Here is a 21417-nt window from a genome sequence, read left to right as displayed (position 1 = left end):
GTATTCCTCTAAATGGAGTTTGGTTAGATGGGAAGTGGTGTGTAGCCCAAAATGGTATGGTGGATTGGGCCTTAGGTAATCGGCTTTGACTGGGGAAGCTTTGGCGGCTAAACTGTATTGGTGGTGGTGTAATGAGCAGGATAAGAGCTGGGCCAAGATTATTTCTCATAAGTACCTTCTAGGAATTTCCCCTCTTGACATCTCTAGATACCCCCTTATGGGAAAGGTATCTTCAATTCAGGATACCCTTAAGAAAGGATCCATGCTTATCAAGGACGGATTATTTTGGATTTGCAAGGGTGGGGAGGCAGCCTAGTTCTGGTCGGATTCTTGGGATGGGTATCCTCCCATCACTTCTTAGTTCTCCAATTTGGGGCTTCTTTGTTAGCATTTTTAGGAGGTTGGCTGGTCTTGGGTGAGGGATTTAGAGTCCTTTTATCTCTGTGATCAGTTAGAGATGGAAAGATGGAAGCCCCCAAAGGAATGGTTGGTTAATGGGTTACATGAGGAGTGTGATGTGTTGCGTAATATTCTATATAGTCAAAGATGTTGCTTTCTCTAGGAAGATGACATGCTTGCTTGGTCTCCCAATCCTAAGGGAATCTATATTGTTGCTCATGGTTATAGCAAGTTGATGTCTCATAAGTTGGTTGGGCTTGAAATGCAATGGTGGAAAAAGGTTTGGAATAAGCTTTCATGGCCAAAATGTAGTTGTTTTGTTTGGATGTTGGCTTGGAATAAGTGTTTGACTTGGGATAATATTCAAAAGAGAGGATTTCTTGGCCCGTTTATTTTTGTTATGTGTGAGGCTAATGAGGAAGATTCAGCCCACCTGTTCTTTCATTGCCTTTTTGCCATGCAACTTTGGCACTTTTGGTGGGGTGTTTGGAATACTCTGTGTGTTCATGCTTCTTCCTTGATTGAATTTTGGTAGGGAATGGGTCGACCCCCTTCTATGGATCCTTTTATGTAGCAATTGTGGCTTGTGGGGCCTATATTCTTGTTGTGGCATATTTGGCTAGAGCATAATCAGAGGATATTTCGTGGGGAGCAAAGGTCAGTGCAGCAAGTTTGGCTAAGGGTTCTGGCCATGGTTCAAGAGATAGTTGCAACTAAGTGTGTTATGGAATTCCCTTTGGAGAAGAGTGATGTGGAGCTGGTTAAAAGATTGGGGATTCTGGGATCATCTATGGCCTTGGCCAGCGATAAGAGACGACATCGTGAGAGGCAAAAAGTTGACAGAGTTGGCAAGTGGAAGGCCCCTCCCCTTGGTGTGTTGAATATCAATACTGATGGCTCTTTAAGGGGTAATCCAGGTCCAGCCGGTATTGGCAGGATTGGTAGAGACTCTCAGGGCACTGTGATATTTATCTTTTTGATCTATGAAGGGGTTCATACCATCAACTGGGTTGAAGGCCTGGCTATTCTTGTTGCTCTTGAGAGAGCTCATGCTTTGGGGTGGAGAAGGATAGTTTGTGAATCTGACTCTCAGGTGTTGATCAATCTACTTATTGAGTAGAAAGTGGCTGATGTTAACTGGCAATTGGCTAGGATTCTCCAACAAATTTTAAGGATTTTTTCTCTGATGGAAATGGTGACTTTCGTCCATATCCCAAGGGGATGGAATAGGGTTGTTGATTGTTTAGCGAAGTGGACTTCTGAGTATGCTGAGGGATGGAGAATTGAGGAGTGGGAGTTAATTCCTCAAGAGTGTTATCTGGACCTAATGAATATTTTGGATGTGGATGGCATTGAGAATGGTGATAGATGATGGTGAGGGTTGTTTTAGTTATGTGTGGGGAGGTGCTTTCGCTTTCTTGGGACCCTAGGTCTGTGCTTTCTTTGTAATGGTTCTTTTTGTTCTTTAATAAAGTTTTTACCCCTCTTTTTTTTTTTTTTTTTAAAAAAAATTTCATTCTAAACTATTCTAGGAAGTTCCATCTTGAACATTCTTCAAATCTGCATTTTTGCCTAAGAGTCAAACAATGACAAGAAGCCTAGTTTACAATTGAATATCTTACACCCAATAAAGTTTCATGATTTTCCACTTTGGGAATGTTTGTTATGAATATCAAAGAACCTATTTTTCAGATTTCAAGTCATTTTGATATGTTTTGACTAGGTTTTGAATCCTTCAAAGTTGGTTGTTTACTATTGTCATGCTGATGCATATTGCTCAGAATTCTACGAAGCCCTATTTGACCAGTTATAACTTTGACCCAATTCAAAAAAATGTAAAGGTTCTTTTTGAGTTGCATGATATGGGTCAAAGACATGCTAATTTTTGGGTTTGAGCTTATGACAAATCCATTTGACTAATTTTTAAATGTGATTCCAAATGTAATTTCTAGAGTTTTGTTGGTAACTAAAAGTGCAAATTAATCAGAAGGCATGTTATTGATGTTATAACTTTGAATCCATGATATTTTGATCCAAATGGATTGTACCATTATTTTATACACTAAAAATACTTCAATTATGGCAATTTTTAAGGCTTGATGAATATGTTTGCATACTTTCCCATGTCCATTTCATTTGTAAAAATCATTGTTCTACTAGTGTTCCCAATTCTGCAATTCCAAGAACCCAACTTTGAACACCTGCCAAACACTCTCAATTATTGGTCATGATCCCAAAACATAGAATTATACATCCCATGTGACACTAAACCAATTCCTCATATTTTGTGCCCCCAAGTATATGTTTAACCTATTTTCAAAGCCAAATTTGAATGCAATTTATTGTTTCTAACCTGTTTGTTTGCAAGACAGTTTGAAGTGAGCAACTTTGACAGTCAATATCTTTTGATCCCAAAGTTTTCATGAGACAAAATATGACAAGGTAAAAGAATTTGAATAGAGAATAGATATGTCAGATCCTAGGGCCTTGTTGTTTGATTCAATCAATTTTTAAGACCAATTCTAGAGCCTCCTAATACTAAATGGGCAATTCTTAGAAAGTGGTAAAAATGAATTATAAATGATTAATAAATGATAAAATCTAATTCTCAATAAGTATAAGGAATTGAAAAAATCAATTTGAAATGTCAGTCATTTGAAAATGAATTTTTTTAAAGCCAGATCCACTTTGGGGCCTAACTAACTTCACAAGACTAACAGAATTAGTGGAAATTGACAATTTTTAAAGGGAAATTATAATGATTCTAATTATTGCAATGTTTCACTATAGGTCTATCATCATTTGAGATCAAATGAGTGTATGGTTCTTGTTAGCCTTAGTTTTGAGTCACCATATTTTAAACCTTCTCTAGTTCCTATGAAACCCGAAATCATACATCAAGAAAGCTCCTCTCAGTTTCATGTTTTCTAAATATCACCACGCTTTGCATATAGAGGTTAATCCTATGATTTCCTTCATAGTTCTCATTTCTTGAATCGCTTTGAACCTCTTTGAACCTCATTTCAAAGCAGCTCAACCAAAGGATTTTGACACTAATATTTTTCTACGGGTGGAACCCACTAAGCATACTAGAGATGTTTGTTTGAACCTCTTCAAACCTCAGTTTGAAGTAGTTTAAGGTAGTTCTATTACTAAAGGTTTTGTGCACGGATGTTAATGGTTCCCAAAGGACAACCAGTGCCCAAGAAATTAATTGAGATGTCAGAAGGGATGGTTGAAGATCTTATCTAATTTATTTTTTCTTGAGACAAAAGATCGGTTGTCATCATGATTAAAAAGGGAAAATATTTCATTTGGGAGTTGGATTAATTGTCAAAAATTTATAATTATTGCAAGGACATTTGCAAAGGATGATCATTTAATGAAGGTGTCTTGTCACAGTTTCAAGCGTGCAAATCAATCCACAAAAAAATCACCATGAATACCTTATTATGAGGTGGTACTTTTGCCAGTATGTCTCCTTTCCTCTTAAAGCATACATTTTCCACTTAATTATTTTATCATGCGAAAAGGTGAATCAAAGGAGGAGCAATAATAAGTGAAGAAAAGAGGTATAGTTTTCTCTCAGTAGATTACAAGTGAGAATACAAGAAATCCCTTGTTCTTTCTCCTGTGTGTTGATTTGAAGAACAAAAGAAGTGTTAGGCTTTTATTTCCTTTGCTTGGAATGAGGTATGTTATGCATTTCTTCAAAAATATTTCCTGTCTAGAGTGTAAGAGGCCTATAATTTCTTATACTAATTTGGAAGGTGTCAAAGTTGAGAAGCTACAAGGAAATTTTCTTGAGCAAGCTAATGAACTTAATGGTTGTTTAGAGATTCTAACAAGTGGTTTAATTGAATTTTTGGTTTTTCCCCCTGCCCTTTTGAGTCCTGAGCTACTTTAGTTGTGCATTGATCATTATGATGTGACAACCAAAAGTATTTTGAATAAAGGCAAGGAACCAATTTTTTCCATCTTTAGGAAGACTATCTCATCATTATTGCATCTTTGTGAGTGTACCTTTGTTGCTTTTATCCCTACCTAGTCTTTGGTTGAATAACAAAAAAATCTAGACAAATACCGTAACATGTTGGCCAGGAAATGGATAGAAACTAATTATAAAGGTGGCTCAAGACTACCCAAAATAATTACTAAGTATCATATGAAGCCTCATGTTCATGACCTAATGGTTTTGTTGCACTGGGTTAAAGGTTATGTAGATGTTTTACTCCTTGAAGATTGGATGTACTATTACATAAAGATCATTCTGAAAGGAGAACAATTTTAGATTGGGCAGAATTGATAGCTAGTTCATTGAGGAGTCAACTCAAACACTCTAAAGTATCTAGAGAAGATCTACATATGTCTTCCTACCTAACCTATTACATTGCATGCATCAACAATATCACTTCCCTTCCCCATGAAACCTAGAATGAAGATGTAACTATCTATCAATATTGTCCCCTACTCCAAAAGGATAGAGTGTTGGAAGATTTCAGGAAAATGCATGATGTTCTAATAGAAAGTGTACATTTGAATCTCAAGAGAGCACCAATGCCAAGGATATCCTTGGAGGCCCAAAAGTTGATTCAAATTTATTGGAGCTATTTCATTCAATTTCCTAAGTTTACATACTTATGAATAGGGGGTTTTGAAGAAGATCCAGTGAAATTGCCTTAGTATGCTTTAGATTGTTTTATCATAGTTGAGATATGTAGATAGTTGTTCTTGGTGATTAAGGATAATCTACCCTAGGAATATTGAGAGTCTCTTTTCCCTATCAAGCTTGGTTATTTAACCTATAGCAATATGATCAATACCTCAGTGGTTGGAAGCAACTTTCTCAACTTCAATTTCAGATCCTACCAAGGAAGGAGTAATTGTGATAGCAAAGAGTTTGCAGCCAAAGTACTCATCTTGAAAGGTCAATCACTAACAATTCCTAATTTAGAAGATTTGTGGCAAGATTGTAATGATGAGAAAGAGGTGATAAAAAGGGACCATTCAAGATTAACACTTCCATAAATTAATTCCTCAAATTGAAATTTCAATTGGAAGGGGTAATTGAGGATGGTTCAGATATTGTTGAACTAGGATGGAAAGAGGCAAGTGAACTAAAGCAATTAGAAGTGGACTAGATTCAGGGTGAAGAAGATGATATAAACTTGAGAACCAGATCTATTCTAACCCATACAGATAACTAGTTAAGGAGAAGAAATATGAAGGTTGTTAACGAAAAACAAACTGCAAAGTCCCTAAAAGTGGTTTCTTTCTCTGAAACATTAGCCTCTGACATCCCAATCTCATGTTGCAAGTGGCACTTTGACTCCTAATAAGCATAAAAGAAAAATGTCTCCTAAACAAATCATGTTCCCTAGAACCATGTCTAAGACTAAATTTGAAGCACTCATGCAAAAAGAGATTCAAATGGAGAAAATGATGACTCAAGCAAAAGCTCAAGGAGAAGAGTTCACCTTCTCAGATACTCAAGACAATGATGTGCAATTAATAGAGGCCCCTAAGTCAAATCAGCCTAATTTCATGACTCCTCCTAGAGGAAATCAAGGGATGACTACTACTTCCATCATTCCATCATGGTTATCTAATTCAGTCAAAAAGAAATGTAGCCTTCAACTGATGTCTACACCAGTTAAGGATATCATTACAAAATATGTAGCCCATGGTTCTAAAAGAAAAAAGATGAAAAGTGATGCACATTTGATCAAGGACCTAGTGACTAGAAAGGTGACGATAGAGGTGGCTACCTATAAATAGAAAGATGAAACTAGGGAAATTGATGCAAAAGGTTTTAAAGTCACCACTATGGAATTGGGGACCATCACCAAATACATGAGCAATCACTTCTTTAAATTTTCTACAAATCACATGCTGACTCAGTCCAAAAGGGATAGCAAAGAAAAGAAAGAGCTAAAAGGGTTGGTAATCACTGGTTTCTTATATAGACTCTCTAATGAATTTGGGCACCCATCCATTGGTTCAAACTCCACAATCTTTTGATCCCAATTCATCAAACAGTTAGAAATTGGTTAAGCAAATGAAAAAGGGTAAATTACTCTTAAATGTAGTGCAAGAATGGGTGGGATCCATAGTAAAAGAAGGTAGTAAATTTATTCTAGATTTTACTACTACATACATAGAATGAGAAGCACTATTAGCTGAAATTCAAACCCTTGTGCCAATGTGGGAAGTTGATCAGAATTGATGCCAAGCTATTGAGTTCCAAGTCCATGAAGTCAAAAGATATGGGGTGTTGAAGTTTTTGAATGAGAATCCCATGAAAATTCCTCAAAAGTAATATGGGTTGGAAGGAGTCAATTTACAAAGGAGCCATCAAAGAAATGCGATCAGGGGAAGATGAAATCATCGAGATGAATAAAGAACTCCTACAAGATATGCAGAATGTTAACCCTATAGGAATCCTATATTTTGAAGATGGCAACATGAACTTTGAGGTTTTAACCAAGAATTTCAATGATTTTGTGACAGAAATCAGGGACAACGACATACCTACTTCTAGAGACTTCACCACCCTGGCCAATATCAAGTCAATGTTATATCTGAACAAGAACCTCATGCCAAAACAAAGCCATAGGATTAGGGAGCTTAAGTGTAAGAATTTGGTATAGCTCTAATACCATGTAAGAATTTGCCTTAGGAAAAAATGACACCAAGATCAAGAAGCACAAGACAAAGCACAATATGGACCAAATGATGTATGATCATAATAATAATATGAGAATGAATAATATCTGAATCATTGGATATCAGATCATTCAATGATTGATAATTTCTATTCAAGTACACTAGGATTTCCTATATATAAAGGCCTCTAGAATGCTTCTAGAATGTCTAGGAGTTACTGAAATGATAAGCCTCACAACTAAGCACATGTCCACCAGAGTGGAACATCCTCCATTGAGTACAAGAGTTAGTGCAATGATGAGAGGATTAGCCTACATAGGTGTGTCATGTAAAATTATGTTGTGGACACCATATTCTTAATTAGTGTGTGAACAATTGTGTTGTCTACATGACTACTCAGTTAATTATGCAAACTCTAGTGCTATGGACACCATGTGCTAAAATAGAGTTGCTAACTCTTGTGTTGTCAAAATGACAACTCATATGAGTATGCATACTCCTAGGTGTCTAACCTAATAAATAATAAAATAATGCATTTATCCTAAGTAAACTGTAATTAATAATTATTTACACTAACACCCCCCCTTAAGGGCAACTTAGGGGAATGCACTTAAGCTCACAAAAGCTATGATGAAATTCATAATGGGTCCCAGCTACTAGGCCATGTTAGGTACCCAAGTATAAATTCAATGATGTACATACAATGTAATGCAATGAAATGCAAACTCTCTAAAAATGGAGAAAGAGGGAAAACCTCATGAGAAAAACCCTCCCCCAAAAAGAGAGATAAGTGCAATAAAGAAAGATGCATGTATGGATGGAGTAATCAAGACCCCCCCCCCCCCCCCCCCCCGCATTATGACATACATCATGCATATACAATAGAGAATCCCTCCATGAAATCCTCCTCTTAGTAAAGTATCTCGTAATGATGAGTGCTTGAAGACAAAAGAAAATCCAATGCCTACAAACAACATTTCTCCCTTTAGGAAGAAGATGCACCAAGTATAGGTACAAATATGCTTCCCGCTGAGGATAGGAAGATGGAAGAGGGATCCATATGTAGTATGTTATGGATGTTTCCTTTGAAGTCTACTCATATTTTGACAAGTCCTTGATGAATGTAGATGCCATAAACCAGTCTAGTGGATGCCCAAAAGATGGTGGCAAAAAAGGTAACATGTTCATCTATGAAAGTGAATCAACCTCCAAAGATAATGAAGCATCCTAATAGGAAGATATGGGAAGAGAAGCAATGTAGCCTCCCCTCAATGATGAATGCACACCCATGAAAGAAGCTCCTTGATGACTGAAGAAGTTGCACCATGAAAGTTGAATGGTGTTCCTCCTTGTAGGAAGAAATGGTACCATAGGTGTAGTAGAGAATGCTCCCCAATGATTAGGAAGAATCCATAGAAGATATGATGTCTAAGGAAACTAGAATACAATCTCCAAAGACTAATATCTCTCCTCTATAGTAAAAGAACCCTTCTCCAACTACTATAAAGAAGTGTCCACAATCATGTTAGTCTTGAAAGAAAGATCAAGTGGTTGAGGGTCAGAGTGTTCGCTCACAACAAGTGAAGAAGAAGTCTCCTCAACAAAGAGAATATTGATGTCATCAATTATGTCTCCCACATCTTCAATTTAAGACTCCATAAATAACATTGCAATGTCTAGAAGGAAGTCATCCCATGAAGTTGAAATAAGAAGACATGGTGTTTCTTGCTACACTAAATCAGGACCATCTATGGCTAAAACTAGATCAATAGAGTCAATAGGAGCATCAAGAGGTAGGATCTCAATTGGAGTTGAAGGTACCATTATTGGAGTGACTAAAGATAGAATGTCTTCTAGAAATGGAGGAACTATAGGATCTCCATATGCTTTCCAAAGAGCCATCCAAATGTCATAAGGTTCGGTGAGCTTTCATATGACATCAAGGAAATAAGCATTGATACTGAGAAAAATGACATCTAAAATTATTTTAACAAGTTTTGAATCATTAGAGGGTAGTTCTTTGGAACATAGATAAAAAAATACTTCCTTATGCTCTCTTCTTAGATGATCAATTATCAAGGCACTCCATTTCTGATAGTTCCTCTCTATCAACCACAGTCTAACATCAAATTGACATGTGAAACAAAACTCCATGAGATCAATAAATGTATGCACCCTCGAAAATGAAAAAATAATCAATCAATCCCCCCCCCCCCCCCCCAATGTATGATTTGGCACTTTATACTTAGTGTGTCTACAATATGCCACTTGCCAATTTAGAGCGTAAGTAGACTGTTGATTTTGTTGGTTACAACAAAAAATATGAAGCTATATTAGGCTCAACAAGATAAGACATAAGTCCTCTCAAGGATCTAATTAATTAAAAGTTCCAATAGGCCAAAATGAGACCAAATTCTGAAAGTATAATGTCTACTCAAAATTGCTCCAAATTGATACAATATCTGGAAAGTGGACAAAATATCATGCACTCTCAAAAAAAATAGCACCTGAATATGTGTCTAGATGAGCTCAAACTAAGCCTTTGAAGTTGCAAAAATAGGGATTTGTGATTTGCAAAAAAATTTAGGAACACAGATATCAAACATCCTACACCAATCTATAGATCATGAAATTCTACCCGAAAACAAAACAAAAAAAATTGCTCAAAAAAAGGAGTCTGTATGCGGGAGATATCATTGTTTGAAAATCATCTCTGTAATTATTTTTCCTGAATCACCACTATCATGCCTCCAAAAATCAATTGACTCTAGATTTCACCTTAGATGTCTGATTTTGATGAAACAAAAGTCAATTTAGGGGTATATCTGATTGCAAATCTAAATATCAATTGCACAGATCTGAAGAGATCATACCAATTTTGCAAATCGGGCCTTCAGGTTCTAGTTTGCAAAAAAAATAGGCCTCAAATTTGACTATAGCCTAGGGTAGGCAAATTTGTAGTCAAAATTTTTTGAATCAACACTTTGGATGTAATGGTGAGATCCACTTTGGTTCTAGATGCTCCCAATAGTTGCAAATACTCCGGATCTGAATCGAGGTCCTCCAACAGGTGAAGCAAAAATGGTCTCTAATGGCTATGAAATGACACTCCTATGGCTCTGATACCATGTAAGAATTTGGTATAGCTATGATACCATGAAGAATTTGTCTTAGGTCACAATAATGTGAAGATTAAGAAGTGCAAGACTAGCACAATATGGACCAAATAATGTGTGATCATAACAATATGAGAATGAATAATTGATTATCTTTAGATATTAGATTATTCAATAATAGGTAAATTGATGTTCAAGTATAGTACGAGTGCCTGTATATAAAGGCCTCTAGAATGCTTCTAGAATGTCTAGGAGTTAGCAAAATGATAAGCCTCATAACTAAGCACATGTCCACCAAGAGTGGATTATCCTCCATTGAGCATAGGAGTTAGTGTGATGATGAGAGGATAAGCCTACATAGGTGTGTCACATAAAATTATGTTGTAGATACCATATGCTTAATTAAAGTGTGAATGACTATGTTGTCTACATGACAACTCAGTTAATTATGCAAACTCCAGTGTTGTAGACACCATATGCTAAAATAGAGTTGCTAATTCTTGTGTTGTCAACATGACAACTCATATGAGTATGCATACTCCTAAGTGTCTAACCTAATAAATAACAAAATAATGCATTTATCCTAAGTAAACTTAAGTAAAGTGTAAATAATAATTATTTACACTAACATTAAGTGGCAAAAAGATGCTTGTAGGTCAAACCTACTCAGCCTAAAAAATCCTCACTCTCATGCGATGCAGGAATTTACAAATGCCTTCAGGAGCTGGAAACTAGTCAAGCAGACCATGGCGGATAGAGAAAAGGTTGGTGAAGATGTTAGTTGAAAACAGTTACTTTCTATTTATTTTTTTTAGTTGTTTTAAAATTGTTTCTTTCTTTAAACCATTTTTGACCGAAAGTTTGGGTTTTAATGGAGGCCTTTTTAGGTTTGTAAGAAACTATAAATGTTGGAGCATTTGGCTAGAATGGTTAGATTTTTAGTAGCCTAAGAATGATTTGTTAAAAGTAGTACTTCTTTAAGTTGATTATGCAGAAATAGTGATAGACAGGTAGTAATATATATGAAATAGTCTCTCTCTCTAATGACCGTGTGCTGGAGAAGTCTTTATATATATATTGATGTTCTTTAAAACTTGGTGTTTCAGCATAACCATTCATGGTTACTTTATGGGTTGTGATGGTTATTTTGGTATAATATCTAGCGTTATTTCTCATGTTGTTCATCTTTATTTATCATTTCCTAGAATTAGCTTGAGTTGTTATAAATTTTAGTTTATAGTTAAATCTTGCTTACTTGTGGAAAGACTATGAGCTTTTCATTTATTAATTTTCTAAATATGTAAACTATTACCTCTGTGCCCAAAAGTACAGGAGTGTCCCTTAAGCACTTTCTCGAAAAAGTGTGCATTCAGTTAAATTTGATCTTTTAAATTCATTGATAAATTATTTGTAAAGGGAGTTGTACCTATAAAAATTTAGAGGGAAATGAATAACACAACGTTTACCCAAATATTGTGAACTTTATTGAATTTTCTAGCCTTGGGCATAGATTGGATTTTTGTTTTAATACGAAAAGACAATCTGTTCACTGATAGGTCTATACATAATATGAACAATTAAGGATGGAGTCCATGTTCTTCAAAGAGAGTAGATTGCATCATTTTCTCAATATGACTTTGGAGGGAGAGACATTGTGTATGTATCTCAAAAGGGTGTATGTTATGTGGTTTTGTGGATGAACATATCCATATTATCAAAATTATTATGGAAATGTGATACCTTCTAGAAATCTAAGGTGATTTCAAAACTATAGGTTTGCAGGACCTAGTGCATAAGGAGTGGAGCATCCACATTTCCTAAAAGGTTGTATGTATTGTTTTTGCCATCATTGGTATGTAAACATATAGGAAGTATGGAAGGATCAAGTAGGAGGATTAAAAAAAGACATGCATAAGAGACATAGGCATTGATGTCACTTGAAAACACATGAAAGTCATGGGCAACTCTTAGTGGTGGAGATTTTTTCCTTTACCCAATGGGTGTGTGTTTTCTACAGAGAATCATTAACATCATATTTCAATTTTTTTCTTTCTCTTGAAGACTCCATATCCTCATGAGCATCAATTAGGCAATGATATTGAACATGTTAAAGAGAGGTTCCTATCAAAGTTGGGACCATTTTCCCAGACCCTGAATGTAGGTAATATGTATCTCCATGCCATGAATGTAACTATAATCAGGGGCCTATGTTATTTAAATTGCTCAAATATGCCCATGTGGAGATTAGTAATAGCACAAATGAAAATGACTATTGTGGAGTCCTCTACAAATGTGTTCTAGATTTTTATTCAAAACTATAGAATGTTGAGGGGCAGATCAAATATAACATGGCAGATGTTGCCATAGTCAAAGAAAAGGAGTCATCCACTTTTGATGTCTTACCCCACTCTTATCATGATTCTAGCCTACAAAAAGGAGACACAATTTGTGCAACAAAGTGAATGAATGTAGATGAATTTTTGTGCTAACCTAAGACAGACTTCATCTTATGCATACTAAACTGATAAATGAAGGTTGAAGTGCAAGTCACAAGTAAGTATTAAGATGTAAATGAAAGATGCCAAATTTTCTACACAACATGCCTTTTCTTCTTGGATATCTACAAACTATGAAGGAACATATGAAAAACCATAAAAATTAAGGCACCAAGCTTGGAAGGGGATAATAGTAATATGTTTTGATCATGGTGAGTGGCAATGTTGAGATATTTTCCTTCTAAGTTGAGATTAATCAACTTTTGAGTCTGGTTATCAATACTTTTTATAGCAACAAAGAGATCTTCCTGAAAAAACTAATCAAGAATGCTTTAGATGTTCTGGATAAGATTCATTTTGAGAACCTTACTGACAAGTCAAAACTGGAATCTCAACCAAAACTATTTATTTACACTATTCTAGATGAGGCTAGCAATTTATTGATGATTATTGATAGTAGCATGGGCCTGACCAAGTCGGACCTGGTTAACAATCCTAAGACCATCACAAGGTTCGGCACCAAAAAAATTTATGGAAGCTCTTGCTACTATTGTTGATGTTAGTATGATTGGGAAGTTTGGTGTCAATTTTTACTCTGCATATCTAGTTGTTGAAAAGGTTATTGTGACTACCAAAAAAATGATGATGAATTGTACATCTTGGAATTTTAGGTAGGTGGATCATTTACAACAAAAAAAGATACATCTGGTGAACAACTTGGTAGGGGAACAAAGATCACTCTCTACCTAAAAGATGATCAGTTGGAGTATCTCCAAGATAAACATTTAAAGGACTTGATTAAGAAGCATTCAAAGTTTTTTAGCTACCTAATTTCTTTGTGGACTGAGAATATTAAGGAGAAGTAAGTTTTAGATAATGAAGAGGAATATTACATATAGAAATGGAGTGGAATAATAAATCTTTGGCAGAAGTATGTTTAAAGCACACCTTTAAAATATTGAATACTGAGTTATGGTTGTGATATTTATAGTCTCCTCTATAAAAGTATATTGGAGTTTTATCCCACATTCAAGAGGTAGTGTAGTTCTTTTCCCTTTTTATATGAAATAAAATAAGTGTATAATGTCTAAAGCATCCATGCTTTATGACAAGGCGCACACTTGTGGGTGGGCCACAAAAGGACAGATTAGTGTGCTTGGAGCAAAGTTTTAAACATGCTCATTGAGAATAAATGACATAGCAGATAATCTGGACCCAATGACCAATCACAGAGTGCCATGTGGCATGCACTCAGAGACTTGGCACAGATTCCAAGGTGAATGAGTTGGTAGAATAGGACATAATCATTGCTATGTCACGATGACATAGTAGGAAAATGAGGTGTCATGTGACATAGCGACCATTTGACATGTGGAAAGAGCAATGATGTGGCATAGGTGATGTGGCACAGAAAATAAGGCAGTGATGTAGATCAAGGGTGCCACATTTCATGATGTCATTATGTCATGATGACGTGGTAGGATGCTAATTGGCAGTGTGACAGTGACATGCTACCATATGGAAAGGGCACAAAGATGGTAGATCTCATAATGGACACACCAAATTATGCCATGTGTCACAAATCAATGGTCATCACTAAGTCGCCATGGGGAGATACTTGCCAGTTAAGGATAGCGACATGACGACCCAATTAGAGGCTGCTATATAGTAGTGGACATGGTCAAAGGTAGTGATATATGGGTGAATCAAGTGGTACCACATGTCACCTAGGTGGTAGAGCTATCCTGAAGTAACTAAAGGGGAAAGATGACAAGGAAATATGAACTAATGAGGAGGTGACACATGTCAAGGCTGGTTAACTCAGGTTTGATCTGGATTTAAAAAGGGGGGGAAATAAAAATTTCCAAAATTCAATTTTTTAAATATTTTTCCTCAATTTGCACATATATGTCATTTAAATTGAAAAGGGTTATATAAAGCTTCAACTTTAGCATAAGATAAATATTTGTAAAATTAAATGGGTCTTGAACTAGATTCTAAACCTGGTTTTCAAATGGTTGCCTTAGGCATTTTTCTTAAACAAATATAGACTTATCTTATATCGATGAGAAGCTCTTAGTGTCTACTTTCTAGGTTTTCTATTAGTTTCTATAGAAGTATCAGTGGGTAAAAATTATATTGGGTTTTGTCTAAGGTGCTTCTTATTCAACTACATTCTAGTATAGGTGGTTTAGAATCAGTTTCTGGGAAAAATGTGAATAGGGTATGCCCCAAATTTGGAGAGGTTCTTAGTAATGATATTATTTTGTCTCCAAATAATTTTGGTAGAGGTTTTGGAAAATTTTGACATCAAATATGATAGCTTATTAGAAAGGGTCTTTTCTCATCATTTGGGGAGATATTTTCAAAGTTTGTTAAGGCACAATGATGGGATTTGATCTAGTTTTTAGTTCTAGAGAGATGAAAGATGTTTTGCAATAGCATTGGAGAGAGATTCAAGTAGAAAAGTGTCAATTCCATATCATAGATCCAGGATTCCTTCCTTGTATATATCTTTCTTTCTTCTTTCATTTTACAGGGTTGGTTGCCAAAGTTTTGAGAAAGTTCTCAACTAGGTTTCCACCATTTCTCCAACATTTCTATTTTATATGAATAGCTATAATAAAGATAGAGTGTAGTTTTGATCTATTTAATGTTGTATGAATCTTTCATGCATCTTGAATGTACTTGTTTCAAAGGAATGAATACAAAGAATAACAAATTACTTATTTTTATTTTTATTCTTGTCTCCTTTCTGTGTTGTTTACAATCTTTTGTGGTTTATGGACAAAGAACATAGATCCAATTGCATCTCATTTCAAGTTGTTTGTATTGATGTGATTTCCCTTTGATTCAAAGAACCATGTAAATGCTTGAAACATTTTGATAGGGTTGTGAGTTTCATGAGAAGGATGTTTGATAAGTATGAGGTTTAGTTTGAACATTGATATATGATTCACAAAGTGATAGGATAGATAACCAATACCTAATGTATGTTGTGATTTGTGGAATACCCAATGGATAGGGCATTGATCAGCTATAGGATCAATTTAGTTTGTCACTGCATATGGGTTTTTGCTAATTCAAATCAAATATCAAATATCCATTTTCCCTTTTTGTTTAGGACTAAAAGGATACCCTCACATAGCTTGTGGATTTCATAAGTTTTGTAACTTGCTATTACATACCTTTGTTATTGCACAAGTATGGGAGAAACAAGGGTTTAATATGTTTTGTATAGATTCAAGTGTATGCTTTGAACTAGTACCATATGAACGAATCTAAAGGTCTACCTACCTAGAATTTGCAAAGCCTGAAGTAGAAGAAGGAGTTCAGCTTTATAGTTGGCCTAGGTTCTTGACAAATTATGTCCATCATAGGAGATAGTTGCCCTTTTATGCAATCTTTTCTTGGCTACCTAGTAGTTAAAATCACTATTAAATTAGGAGACAACAAAGTAAAAAAACTAAGATTCTTAAAGGAAATTAATTTAATTTTAGTTTGTTAGGGAATATGTTGGACAATTTTCTATAATAATAAAACTTACCCTACCTAGTAGATTTTGGTGCAGGGCACCTTGGCAAAAACATGCAAGGAGAGTCATGTAGACTCATGAAGGACAAATGGTCTTGATATATCTAGAGTTGAATGTAATTGAATCTATGATCCATTTTTTAGTTGACATATTTGGATGTAATAAGCCTAAATCTATAAAGGCTTGTCATAGTGGTTAAGGGTATTAAATGGTCAAAATGTACCTAAAGGGCTAAATTGTAACCAACTTATAACAGTCATTTAACTTACTATTATAGTTGGGTAGAGAATATGTGGCCTTGAAAGGCTTTATAGATGGGACATACATGTGATTAGATAGTATGAAGAGATGGTGGATACCGGGAAAAGTATTGTAGGGAAGTTTTAATCAATAAAACTAAGTCTATTCTTTGCATTTACTCTCTATTCACGGTACAAGTACAAGAGAGTGAGTTGTAGTAATTGTTTGCAATGTGATCTTAATGTAGGAATGATGTAGAACATGAAATTAGTGGTATCCCACACTCCCTTTCATTCTTATTATCATTTCATTGAGTTTTTGTTGAAGAATATTAGATTGATGTATGAAAACCAATGACTGATTAGACACAGTCAACCTTTTATTGTTTTGAAGTTCTTAGAATGTTGAATCTCTCCCACCCTCTATAATTCCTATTATTGGTGGGAGAGTATGAAGATTTAATTTATTCTTGGTTCATACTTATCTTATGTAGGGGATTTGAGAAGAAGTGGTTGAAGAACTACAAATGGTTGTAGTGAAGTTTGCTGATAGAGAACATGCTTTGATTTGGAACTAGTCACCATGGAGTGACTTCCCTTAATGTTTGGGATATATGGTGATGGATTATTGTTGTATGAATCCATAATTATGAATTTGATTAGTTGGAGTGGTCTGGAGGAGGATTGAGTGTGGAAAAGGGGTCTATGATAGTCACACACACACACAGATTTTGTCACAGAAAATTGGGTGTTGTTGCAGGGGTCATATCTCCCAAACCCACCATTGGATTTCTCTAAAAAATTTATATTTTGTTTGGGAACAAATTACACCAAATATCAATGGTTGGATTGAGAAAATCTTATCTCGTTCAAAATTTATACATATCTTTTTGTAGGTCTATCTAGGAGATAGCAAGAAGGTATAAGAATTTGTTTCCAAGGTTGTGTTTAATGGATGAAAGGAGTATGGTATACTTGGATAGGGTCTAGAGAGGTTGAATAGAGTATTAGGGAGAAGTTAAGGTTGTGTCAAAACATTAAGAGTGATAGGGGAACCAATGTCTAGTTGTGATCTAAGGTCAGGTTCAAGGAAGTTGATCCATTTGAAAGGGCTACTAATCTTAAAGATTGAATGTGAGTCTTGGGTAGAAGATTGGTTGTGCTGATAAAATGGGTTGTTGGGACATGATAAGTAGGCCATCAAAAGAATTTTATGAATTTAAAATGAAGGTTGAAGTCTTGTGTAAAGATATGATGTTTGGAAGGCACTAGGTGTACTTGGGTAGCCTAGAAAGGAAGCCTTGAGCAGAATTTTGTAAAGAAGAAGTTGTTACATTTTGAAGTAGATTGTTGTCTGATATGATCAAGGAGGTTACCATCCACCACCTCTGCATCAGGTGGTTATGAAAGCACAGAAGATTCTTTGGGAGAAGAGGAGAAAGCAAACTAAGGTTTTTGAAGACTTAGAATCCCTTGTTGAACCTTGAAGTTGAAGTATCCTTTAAGAGTATTCCAAGGTGGTGATTCAAAGTTGGATGGATCTTAGTTTATAGAGGAAATTAGATTGATGGGTAAAATAAGTTGAATCCATCATGAATATAGATTTTGAGACTCATGGATACTCACAATTCATAACACAATGCAGATGTATGGGTAAGGTTTGTAAAATGGTCATTTCTAGCGGTTCATTTTTCAATTTTTTTTAGTTGAGATGGTTGAGAAGTTGAACCTACAACAACTAGTGCATAGAAGAACTTCCATGGTACAAGGATTGCATGATAGACACCAAGTTGAGGTTAGAAGGCAAGTATATGTTCCTTTCAGCATTGGAACCTATGAGGATTCTATTTTATGTGATATTATTCCATTGGTAGGATGTCATTTGATCCTTGGCAGGGCATGGCAAGCAAAGAAGCATACATTATATGATGGGACATTGAATAGTTACACCTTCAAGCATGGTGAAAGCAAGTTATACTAAGATCTTTGAAAGAAGAGGCAGCATCATGGAGGATGCCAACAAATTTGTTGTTTGAAAGAGTGGGGTTCCTAGGACAAAGGGAACAAGAAGAAGACAAGGTGGACAGCAAGATAGCAATTGATTTGGTACATCAGGCCTATAATAAGGCACAAGGAGTTGTGGATCTGATAAAGATCTTGGAGGATAGAGTAGTGGATGAGCAAGGTTCATATGAAGAGCCAAGAAAGCAAGCAAAGAATCCTATGAAGGTGAACCAAGAGCAATCAGGGTATGAAGATGATAGGATGGTGAAGATGGTGATAGGTGAGCCACAAATGGAAGAGGCTCAAAAAGATAAAAAGACAGGGATAGAGGTGAAGATTTTAGAAGATGCTGAGGTAATGAGTGAATGTATGGGTGGAGATATCCAAGTTGGGATAGTCATGTGTCCCTTATATGTTATTGTGAAAAATAGAGAAGACAAGGCTATTAAACAAGCCATAGATGACATGTTTGAGTGCCAAGAAGGATGGCATAGGGAAGATGAATTGAAGGAGGTCTCAAGGATGATAGGGACCTTGGAGGTTGAAGAGTTCAAACTCTTGACAACTGATTTGGAGGAAATAGCCACAAGTTGGCATAAGAAGATGAAGAAGAGATTGGTATGGCCTATCAAGAGGATTGTTGAAGAGAGGAAACTACTGAATAGAGGACCCATTGAGAGGGTACAAGGAATTGATAGTGAGGAGGGTAGTTTGAAGATAATTTTTCATGGGGAAGAGATAGATTTTTGGAGTGAGTGAGAAGCCATAGTTGAGGAATGGCAAGAGAAAGGTGGAATGATGAGTGAATGCCTAGAACAGGGGCATGAAGGAGCACATGGTCATAGAGAGACCTTGGAATCTAATTTATCTACTAGGACAAAGAACTCACAAGAAGTGTAGGAGCAAATAAGGGAAGTACTGACAACAATAGATGAAGGAGTGCGGCACCAAGCATTTTTTTTGGTTAAATATTTGATTGGTTTTGTTTCTAACATTGTTATGATAGGTTTGCAAGAATTCCATATTGTTATCCATGCAAGTACTAAGGTTGTAGACATCTATGAGATGGAGAATGCAAGAGTGTGTGCTTGGCATAGGATACTTGTTTGCAAGTACAAGGGGTACAGTAACATAGACGATCCTCAACAAGAGGTGGACAAAGACTGGAGGAAGAGGAAGAAAATTACCCAATCCAAAGAGAGTTGGATTGATTTGATCCTTGGGAGTATGGTGTAGGGCACCTTGGCAAAAGCATCCAAGGAGAGTCATGTAGACTCATGAAGGACAAATTGTCTTGATATATCTAGAATTGAATGTAATTAAATCTATGATCCATTTTGTAGTTGACATATTTGGATGTAATAAGCCTAAATCTATAAAGGCTTTTCATAGTGGTTAAGGGTATTAAATGGTCAAAATGTACCTAAAGGGCTAAATTGTAACCAACTTATAACAATCATTTAACTGACTATTACGGTTGGGTAGAGAATATTTGGCCTTGAAAGGTTTTATAAAGGGGATGTACATGTGATTAGATAGTTTGGAGAGATGGTGGATACCGAGAAAAATTGTAGTGAAGTTTTAATCAATAAAACTAAGTCTGTTCTCTGCAATTTACTCTCTATTCACGGTACAAGTATGAGACAACAAGTTGTAGTAATTGTTTGTAATGTGATCTTAATGTAGTAATGATGTATAATGTGGCATTAGTGTATCCCACACTCCCTTTCATTCTTCTTATCATTTCATTGAGTTTTTGTTGAAGAATATTAGATTGGTGTATCAAAACCAGTGACTGATTAGACACAGTCAACCTTTTATTGTTTTGAAGTTCTTAGAATGTTGAATCTCTCCCACCCTCTATAATTCCTATGATTGGTGGGAGAGGATGAAGATGTAATTTATTCTTGGTTCATACTTATCTTATGCAAGGGATTTGAGAAGTGGTTGAAGAACTACAAACAGTTGTAGTGAAGTTTGCTGACAAAGAACATGCTTTGATTTGGAACCAGTCACCATGGAGTGACTTCCCTTAATGTTGGGAATATGTCATGATGGATTGTTGTTTTATGGATCCATAATGATGCATTTGATTAGTTGGAGTGGTCTAGAGGATGATTGAGTGTGCAAAAGGGGTCTATGATAGTCACACACACACACACAGATTTTGTCACAAAAAATTGGGTTCTGTTGCAGGGGTCATATCTCCCAAACCCACTGTTGGATTTCTCTCATATTTTTATATGTTTTTTGGGACCAAATTATGTGAAATATTAATGTTTGGATTGATAAAATATTGTCTCTTTCAAAAGTTATACATATCTATTTGTGGGTCTATCCAGCAGACAGCAAGAACATATGAGAATTTGTTTCCAAGGTTGTGTTTAATGGATGAAAGGAGTATGGTATGCTTGGATAGGGTCTAGAGAGGTTGAATAGAGTATTAGGGAGAAGGTAAGGTTGTCTCAAAACATTAAGAGTGATAGGGGAACCAATGTCTAGTTTTGATCTAAGGTTGGGTTCAAGGAAGTTGATCCATTTGAAAGGGCTACTAGCCTTAAAGGCTAAATGTGAGTCTTGGGTAGAAGATTGGTTGTGCTGATCAAATGGGTTGTTGGGAAATTTTAAGTAGGCCATGAGAAGACATTTTATGAATTTATAATGAAGTTTTAAGTCTTGTGTAAAGATATGATGTTTGGAAGGCACTAGGTGTACTTGGGTAGCCTAGAAAGGAAGCCTTGAGGGGAATTTTGTAAAGAAGTTGTTACATTTTGAAGTAGATTATTGTCTAATATGATCAAGGAGGTTACCATCCACCACCTCTACATCAAATTTGGAATTATCCCTATAGGTTTCCCTAGCAGGGCATTACACTTCTTGCCAATATCATAGTTTGCACTAAGTAGTTGGTTTACCATATCATAGCGGTTTTGAGTTATCCTTGTTATCTCAACATCCATTCT

The 21417-nt window shown here is 35.7% G+C and overlaps 1 pseudogene; it reads left to right on the top strand.

Annotated features, from left to right (window-relative positions):
- The first annotated feature begins 1591 nt into the window (after positions 1 to 1591).
- On the top strand, positions 1592 to 13575 carry LOC149533823 (heat shock protein 81-1 pseudogene; annotated as a pseudogene).
- The last annotated feature ends 7842 nt before the right edge of the window (positions 13576 to 21417 follow it).

The sequence above is a fragment of the Cupressus sempervirens genome, chromosome 10 (assembly GCF_028749045.1).
Source record: "Cupressus sempervirens isolate cs-2001-9-10 chromosome 10, ASM2874904v1, whole genome shotgun sequence".
NCBI classification, from domain to species: domain Eukaryota; kingdom Viridiplantae; phylum Streptophyta; class Pinopsida; order Cupressales; family Cupressaceae; genus Cupressus; species Cupressus sempervirens.
The sequence above is the reverse complement of the archived record's forward strand: the minus strand, read 5'-3'. Positions and strand labels throughout refer to the sequence as shown.